We start from the raw sequence: 8679 nt of genomic DNA on the forward strand, positions 1-8679 counted from the left end.
AGCTGGAAAGACTTGTATTTTACAGGGTTAGAAGCAGGTTAGAGTGGTGAAATGCTGTTTTATTCTTCACATATATCAGTTTTAGAGTTTCATCAGGGCTCTGTAATCCAGACAATAGGAGATAAAACATCAACATATTAGTTTTCCTTGACCTGATTGTGTACATTCTCACTACCTTGACTAGACTATGACGGATTGAAAGGGGACCAGTATCTTTTTTTTTCCATGACGTCTAGTGATCCTGTTGCTCAGTGCATGTTACCTGTGGGGAGGAGGGGAGGATGAGTGCAGTTATTCTGGAGCTGTTGTGAACTTATGTTACACAGTGTTTCCAATCTTAAATCGCCAGAGGACTGTTCAGCAAAACTGTGCAGTGCTAGCTTTTTTTGGGGTCCTGTCAGGAAAACTAGAATTTCCTTTTTTTTTTTCCTGGTTAAATCTGCTCTAATGCATAGCAAGGCTCTGGAGAGCGTGCTGGACAAGGCTACGAGGTGAAGACACGGGAGAAATCCGTCAGCCTCATCCTCATCAGTGAGGATCCTGTTTGTCTGATGAAAATGAGCGTGGTGAAATACTGCCCGGTATTTGCCCACAGAGGTTGTTATCGCATGAAATGGGAAGTTGAGTCAACTAGGGGAAAGACAAATCAAAGCACTGGTCCTGTGGAGGACCAGTCTATGTGTGAGTCTGCACGGTTTCATTCCAACTCAACTTTTAAGCTCAACCAGCTGTTTATTTAACTGCTTCGTCCAGTGTCTTAGGTGCTACTGCTTTAAAGAGACCTAGAAAATCTGGACACACGGACCGACCTTCCAGGATCAGGGGTGGACACCCCTGAACTCAACATGTCCTGATGTATTGACTCCCAAAGCTTGAGAATTTAACTGGTTATATTTATTATTGCACAAGGTATGTGATCAGTAGCAGTACAGCAGTGGTATGTGAATCTCTTCAGTGTCCCTCAGAACATGCAATCCGTCTTTGGCTCAGATGCCTTTTGCAAACAACGGCCACTGAATTTAGATAGATCTTGTACTGTAGGTTTGAGGAATGCTTGATCTCGCTCTTGGATGGAGCCAAAACATTCCGGCGGATTTTCAGAATGACACTACCGCCACGTGGCTTCTGTGTGTCCGGTGGTCAGAAATTGTCTACATCTGGCTATGAAGGTATTCAGGTGCTGATCCCTGTGGTAGGTGTCACTTAACGCCTTGAAGCAGTTTTTTGTTCTTCAGTTATCATTGACTGCTACTTTGCAGTAGCAAAGTGAGTTTAACTCACTTAAACATTTTAAGAAAGTGTGCATGAAGGGCACTGCGGAGACTTAGTGTGTGTGTGTTGGGGAGGGTGGGGAGTGAGAAAGGCAGCTGGAACAATTACACACTCTCCATTCCTGGGGTCGAATCAGGACATTGATAATTACTCCAATCAATCTTCTATGCCACCTGACCTCTCACTCTGCAAGTCTTCTAAAAAAAAAAACAATAACAATGCAAGTGAAGCTTCACTCCTAAGCCCCTGTAGCTGGCTCATACAGATGTTCTGATCCAAATTGCATCTAATTATAACTTCAATCTGCACTACAACTCCACTGCTTATGAATGCTGCACTTTGCTTCTGCAGCAACACTATGCACGCATGGAGTTTATTCCGCTACATGATGCAGTCTGTTTTTGCAAGTGCACAGTTCTTCTGCTCTGTTTTTAAAAGAGGGGAGAGGGACTTTGGCTCTGTTTGGTGATCACGCCTGGCACCTCTTTACTGAAGGAGTTCAATTCCCATTCTCGTGAGGGGACATGCCAAGGTGAGCGCGCATTACATAATCAAATCGACGAGGAATGTCCGAAGAGGCAGCGAATGGTGTGAAATCCGTCGGAGCCGTTGCGAGGTGTGAATTTATCTCTGGTTTTTGAAAGCCTGGCCTCTCCGTGCTGGAGCCCCCAGCATAAATGTGGGCTCCAGCACATTGTGTGCATCGAGACCTGCCAACCATTCTCCTCACCCACCAAACCTAACGTTTGAGCAGGAGCAGTTCTTCAAAACTGAATACAGAAGAAGTCTCGTAGAAGCGCCCGTTCCTTTGCTGGGGAACCTTCTTTAGCAACAGGAGCAGGCTAGAGAGTATTAAAAACACTTCTACCCAGTCTAAAGACATTTAGGTTCAAAGCCTGCTTTATTTCCAGACATGAAATTGAACAGCAGACTCACAGCATTGACAGTACTCCGATATCCCTGTAGTACTCCAGCGACCCAGCCCCCTATTTATAAAGGGTGTTTATAATGAAAGATTGGGAGGGATGAAAACAGCCCAGTTCAATCAGACTCGGCTGTCAGTAATTCACAATCACTGCTGATGTAATTTCCTCACCTAAAACACTACAGTACTATGTTATCCCTTTCTTTCTCTTCTATACTGTACATCTTTTTGTATCCAACCTCCTCTCCATCTCCTGGCTCCATAATCCTTTCAGTATGCTTGATTCTGAGGCGTTTGTTTTTCCTAGTGAAATATCTGTTGATTTAAAGGTCATATATGGTTTGGGGGCTGATGACAAAGATGATATGAGAGGTCTCTGCGGGCAATAGCCCCCCACTCCCAACCTTGTCTTTATTTAATCACAGACATCTCCCCTGCGCCATCTTGTCCCAGCCACGACCCACGTAGTTTCCCTAGCCCCCTGTCCTGTAGTTTCTGACCACTTAGATATAGATATACATCGTGCATTTCTTATCAAATAGGAGTGCAGATCCCCTCTGTTGAGGACATTTTTACGACTCGCTTGGACTATCGCTGAGGATACCATTCATCCTGGTTTCTCCCTTTTCTCCCCCCTTCCCTCTGGTAGGCGTTGTAGGAGCATAAAGACACGAGACTTCCAGATTCGGAGACAGCTTCTTCCCACAAGCTGCCAGATTACTGACCTCTGCCCCTACCACTGACTCACACTGATGTTTTTTTTTAAGTTGTATGTTATTGAACTTGTTGTTGCTGCTTTTGTTCTGTGTTTATGTTTTGGCTGACTCCTTTAATGTTCGCTCCGATACAAAGACATGCAAATGAGCATTTCATTGCACTTGTACAGATGACAAACTGAACTGAACTAAAATATGACCAAAACACCACGAGAAATACCTGGCAATTGCATGCATGGCAAATTTAAACTCTTCCCTGGGAATCCATTTAGAAAGAACGGTATTAAACTACTTTTAACAACGAATTATTTTAAGCAGATGTCAATACCTTCTTGTAGAAATTTTTGCACTTTTAATTCCACTGGGTTACTGTAATCAGACTTCCTGGCCCCTGCTTCTAGTCTTAAATGCTGTAGATCTGAAGCTATTACAGAGGATCTTTTTGTAAGCAGTTTTCACATTCCCTCATTAGCTACAAATGGTGGGCAACTTGTTTCTTTCTCAGCTGTGTCCTTCAATCACCAATAAGAGAGCACGGAACCGTTTGTAACTTTGCCTTTTCATTTTCTTGGAAATGCTCCACTTTTTTCTTCATTTGCTTTCTGGGAAGGGGCCTGGGATCTATAAAATCTACTGTGCCTTTTTATTATTCAAAACAGCGCACTGAAGGGATTGGAATATTCCATGTGTTAATGCGTAACATGACAATTAATCAACTTTCCATAGATTTTCTTTGTTGATGTCGCTCGGAAGGAACTTGTACTGTTTCAACCAGTGTTCGTTTTCATGAAGTGAGACCGGCATAATTCTAAATCTTTTAACTTGCCTTGAAAAGTGTTTATAAGGAAGTCCAGAACATCATTTGCAAGCTTCTTACCTTTTTTTTCCCCCAGGTTTTATGTTCCTAATGGGTCTCTCCTATCTAAAAAAATTATCTTAATTTTTAATAATCTTCTGGCTGATACAGGCATTAATTCAACATTCGATTTGCTAGAACGGTTTGCAGTTCTGAGCAGCAGTAAGCCATTAATTCCATAGCCGACTTCTACAGCAGCAGGCAGACAGCCCGCCTCTGAAGGCCAGGCTTTTAGTGTGTGGTCACAGCTGAAGCAATGCAAGCAGTATAGCTGTGATGCGGGCTTTGCCCTGGGCTGCAGATGCTGCCTAATGTCCTCTGGACACGCATGTGCCTGTTTGCTAGTCCTCGGGACCTCTCGGTTCACCTCCCACACGTAAAGTGGGACTCGCATCTGACAGCAAGCACATCGGCGGTATAACTGTCCCATCCTCAGCTCCTGGGAGACAGCCGGGGTCCCGCAGCGGGTGTGGCTGGAGCGCAGGACCGGCCCTAACGTTTTGAGGGCCCCTCCACGTCACGATTTGTGTATACGCTGCTGTCATCAGCTCCCGCTCCAGGCATCTTTTGCGATTTGGAACGACTAAATACATGAATTATAGAAATGGAAAACTTTTATTGACCCGTTTAAAAGAGCACATAACGCATAAACAAGAACCCGGAGCACACGTTTTACAAAGTCGGCACGTAATTTAACACTGGAAGTAATAACGAGAATCTGTTAACTAGTGAAACACTTCAAGCAGCCGACAAGCGTCCTGCTAGTGTCTAGGATGGGGCTTGTCTGCTGTTTGCTAGTTACGTGGATCTGACAGAGTCCAAATGAAAAGAAATACAAATGCATTATTACAGCGATGTGAGGTGAAGTAGCTCTGTTTTGAGATCGCTTATCCTGCTTCCTTTTCTCCGCGCCCGACAGGTACGTCCTTTTGCAGGCAGATGTGCGTTTGCCAGTTGCAGCGACATGATTTTAATTTGAGACCGTTAAACATAGTTTGCAATGCAAGTAAAAGGTCACAAGTAATGTTAAATCACACGTTAGCCGCTGTGCAAGGATAATAAACTTGATCATCCCAATATTTACTACCTTCTACAATGAAACGAGCAGCAGACGGTACAGCGGCAGCTGAAACCACACTGATATTGTCATCTAACCGCGGAGTCATTTACTCCATCGACAGGGAAATAAACCACTACACTTACATTCACAACTAACTATTACAATTTCTAACGGACAGCAGCCTAGATTAGCACAGCAGCGACATAAAGGGCCACTGGAGTTAACTTTGGGCTCACGTTTGAATGCGCTGATTTAAAAAAAGAAAACCGTTGTGTTGCACATTGAGGTGGCCCCTGGGGCCCTAGGCAGTGAGCCTGCTGTCAATCGTGACGAGCTCAGCCCTGACGCTCCTGTCCAGGCTTTTCCACTCTGAATCGTCTTATCGTCTAGTTTGTGGTGCACAGCAGTTAGCATATCATTCCCGACAGAGTGCTATGTTTGTTTTGATGCGCAGTATATATGTTACAAATTTATTACACATTTCTACAGCTCTGAAACCAGTAAAACACAGTAATACCACGTTTGTGTACTGATTTAAAAAAAAATTGAAAGATTTTGACTTTTTTTTGTCCTGCTGCCAAGTATGCCAGTATATAAGTGCCCTCGCAGTGGAGACTTGCCTTCAATAATAAATGCCCAAAGGTTAAGTTAACAAAGTCAATGATCCTAAATATAAACTACATCAAAAGGAGTAAGCTAGAAGCCTATTTAAACTTTTATTATTATAAATCGCCTGCTGTGCACAGCATTACTAATTAACAAGGGACAGTAACATGAAGATCGCTGCGCACAACGTGTGGCAGATAAAATTGTCAGTCTGAAGTAAACGTGACTGCTGTTGGCATGGCAGTCCGTGCCTCATGCGATGTAATGGATCACTGTCATGTGGCAATCGATACCCGCATACACAACAGCTTACTGTATCCCCTGGAAACCTGTCCTTCGCACTCTTCTCTTGATTAGGTGACCGGAGCTGTCGTGCTGAGGTGTAGGCTTGGCATGGGTTTACCTGGGCGCAGGTTCCTGGTGGACGGCCTCATGGAAAAAGCTTTCTGGATACTCCTGCATCGTGTGAACCAAGGCGAGCCACCTGGAGATCAGAGCCCATTGAAAGCATTTGGCTTTATTTCTCTGTAGTTACACAGGCCGCCCCTGGTAATTCTAGGAGCAACCCCCCAACGCAGACCCTCAAAAATAAAATTATAATCATCCCTCCCCACCACCACCACCAGAGAGTTTAGAGTAGCCTATTTAATCAAGGCTGGGGTGGAGGTAGGAGGTAACTTGTGTGGTTAAAACCCACACAAGCTTGAGGATAACATGCAAACTCCACCCAAACACACATCCCAACCTGGAATCGAACACTGAACACTGGATCTGGGCCACAAGACTCCAAAGCTGGTGTGTGGCCTCCCTGTTGCTTAATCTGTATGCATAAGAGGTGATTGCCTGAGGGTTGGTATATATTATTAAGGGTTATTAGAACATTACATATGGTCAAAGCCAAGCTTTCATGATTGATTGCATTTCATTAGAAGTCCTGCATTCCTTTCATCTGATTGAAAATACAAACGTTCTATAGGCACAGTGAAGCAAATTGCATTTGCTAACAGTCCTCAGTGTATTTATTTTGCTGGAGAAATAGAAACCAGTCCTAAAAACTGTAATCAGCCTTATTGGAGGTTTAGAAAGACAGCTCTCACTTTCCATTTGTCAGTTTGTAAAGGCTGAGCACAGAATGGAAGAGGCGAAAGCAGCATAAAGTTTTGCAGGGTAAGACTTTGCTCCCGAAACATCAGCAATTCTGAAAGAAGCAGAAAAGGGGTTTTGAGATCTGGAACCCCCTGTTGCAGATGGGCAAATTCATGATGACTAGGTTTTGAATGGAAGAGGAAGCAAATGAGAGAGCTGCAAAATGTCAGATACAGTCAGATTCAAGAAGGCAGCAACATTTCACTTGAGGCTCCAGTTCACGTCTTAAATACTAACGATTCAAATAATTAAAAACCATCTCTCCCGAAGCCACGGTGGCAGTTGAGATGAATGTCTATGACTACAGCTGATATCCTGGCCTGGCACAACTGTACCTGGCACACCTTGAGCTTCACGTTGATAACTGGCAGTAAGTCACTTGGATTCCTTGAGTTTAATACATGTAAATAGGAGAGGAGAGGGGGTGTGTTTTTGTCTTATATAACATGACATTATGTAACAGCGTTTATGAGCACATTTTTATCTCTACTGTATTTTGGCATCAGAAAAATGTTGTTTGGTCGGGCCAGCGGAAACTGCTTCAGTTCACTTGTTGCTGGCATGTTCCAGCTGTTGGGCCATCCTCCAGATGTTCTGTTTGGACTGGCTTTGCGGTTCTTTCGCATGGTAGACGGGTCACTCGTGTCAGGGTCCTTCTGTCCAGCTCTGGTCCAGCCGTGGGTCAATGAATTTGTGTGGCTTGCTCGTCCACTGGAGGACAGTTCATTGTCGTCGAGCTTGTCACCTTAGGCTCCTGTAGAAATCGTTAAGAAGCCTCTCTCTCAGAGCCTGCAGAACAGATCAATTCCACACCGCAGAATCAACCGAGTTCTTTGCTGGCCCCCTGAGATAAACACCTCCAGGCAAAATTAAAGAGATTAATCACCCGGTGAATTAATAACTTTTCCCAGAAAGTTTTCTAGGATAAAGTTCTGTGGTAATAATATTGTTTTCCATGGCTAATAACATGCTTCGTTATAATTGTGCTGCGTTTGTAAAAGGATATACTCCGAAGGTTAAGGTTCGAATCCCTTATTAGGACCCTGGTGTGGTTACCCCTGAGAAAGGTATGCTTCACTCAGATTTCTCTGGGAAAATGCTCGCTGTTAAAATGTTTTGTTGTATACAAGTGCACAAATGTATTGTAAGGTGCTTTGGATTAAAATATCCACCAGGTAAATTAACATCAATAATAATAGTCATGAGATGGTTTGAACAGAATGTGTGGGTTCAAAGGCTTTGGACCAGGTCTGGGTAGGGTGATTGCTGAAACTCAATTGCTTGTATTGTGGTCCACTCTGGTCCAGCTCATTGGCCAACGCCAACAGGACCAACTGTTTGGTCATTATTCTGCAGTTACATACGTGCTGCAGGAAATCATTGCATTAACATTATCCATTGCTTTCTTCTAGTCAATGAGGACGTGACAGAGAAGGTGGGTGTCTAAAAGCCATGCCTCAGCAGTTGTGGCTGAAGTCCTTGTGTGTGAGTGTGTCACAGCGGCTCTTCTGCCCTGTCATTGTGCAGGCTGGGGAGCGTTGCTGTGGCTCGGGCAGATTTGAGTGGCCTCCCACCCCTGGAGGCTTGGATGGGTCCCTCCTTCATGATCCAGTTGTCGTCCTCGACAGTCTGCAATGAAGAATCAGGAGCTGCCCCGCAAATTCTCTTTTTTGGTTCTTGGAGCTTCACTTCCGCTGATCTTGAAGCAAAGATGTCTGTCTGCATGCACTTCTTTTTTACTCTTGTCTGTCAATAAAACATCCCACTATCTTTCTTCTGTAATGAAATCTACCTAAGGGTACCCTAGGGGCCCATGAATACTTGCTTCATGTGTAACTGCAGCTGAATTGCTCATTGATCAGACGTGTTTTGGATGGTTGCATTTGCATTGAAAATGTAATATATACTGAACTGTATAAAGCATTATCCTGCAGTCCAGTAAATGATAATACAGGACACAGTTTGCATCTTACATTTCCTCTGTATCAGTGTTGCTCCTGGCCCAAAACCGAATGGTGGTACAGAGCTGCAGGTTTGCCCGCTGATGGGTCCGAAAAACATTGAGTGTTGTGGTACAAAGTGTTAATAAGGAACAAAA

General features: G+C 44.0%; 1 protein-coding gene across 1 annotated transcript in view; it reads left to right on the forward strand.

Moving 5' to 3' along the window:
- The window catches only part of kcna4 (potassium voltage-gated channel, shaker-related subfamily, member 4), a 63151-nt gene extending 54800 nt beyond the window's left edge, over positions 1–8351 (forward strand). The window contains exon 3 of the mRNA XM_088611884.1: positions 8109–8351. The gene's annotated coding sequence lies outside the window, so the exon portion shown is untranslated. The remainder of the gene's footprint in view (positions 1–8108) is intronic.
- Positions 8352–8679: the final 328 nt, after the last annotated feature.

This window comes from Lepisosteus platostomus, chromosome 18, assembly GCF_059453375.1.
Source record: "Lepisosteus platostomus isolate fLepPlt1 chromosome 18, fLepPlt1.hap1, whole genome shotgun sequence".
Taxonomy (NCBI): Eukaryota; Metazoa; Chordata; class Actinopteri; order Semionotiformes; family Lepisosteidae; genus Lepisosteus; species Lepisosteus platostomus.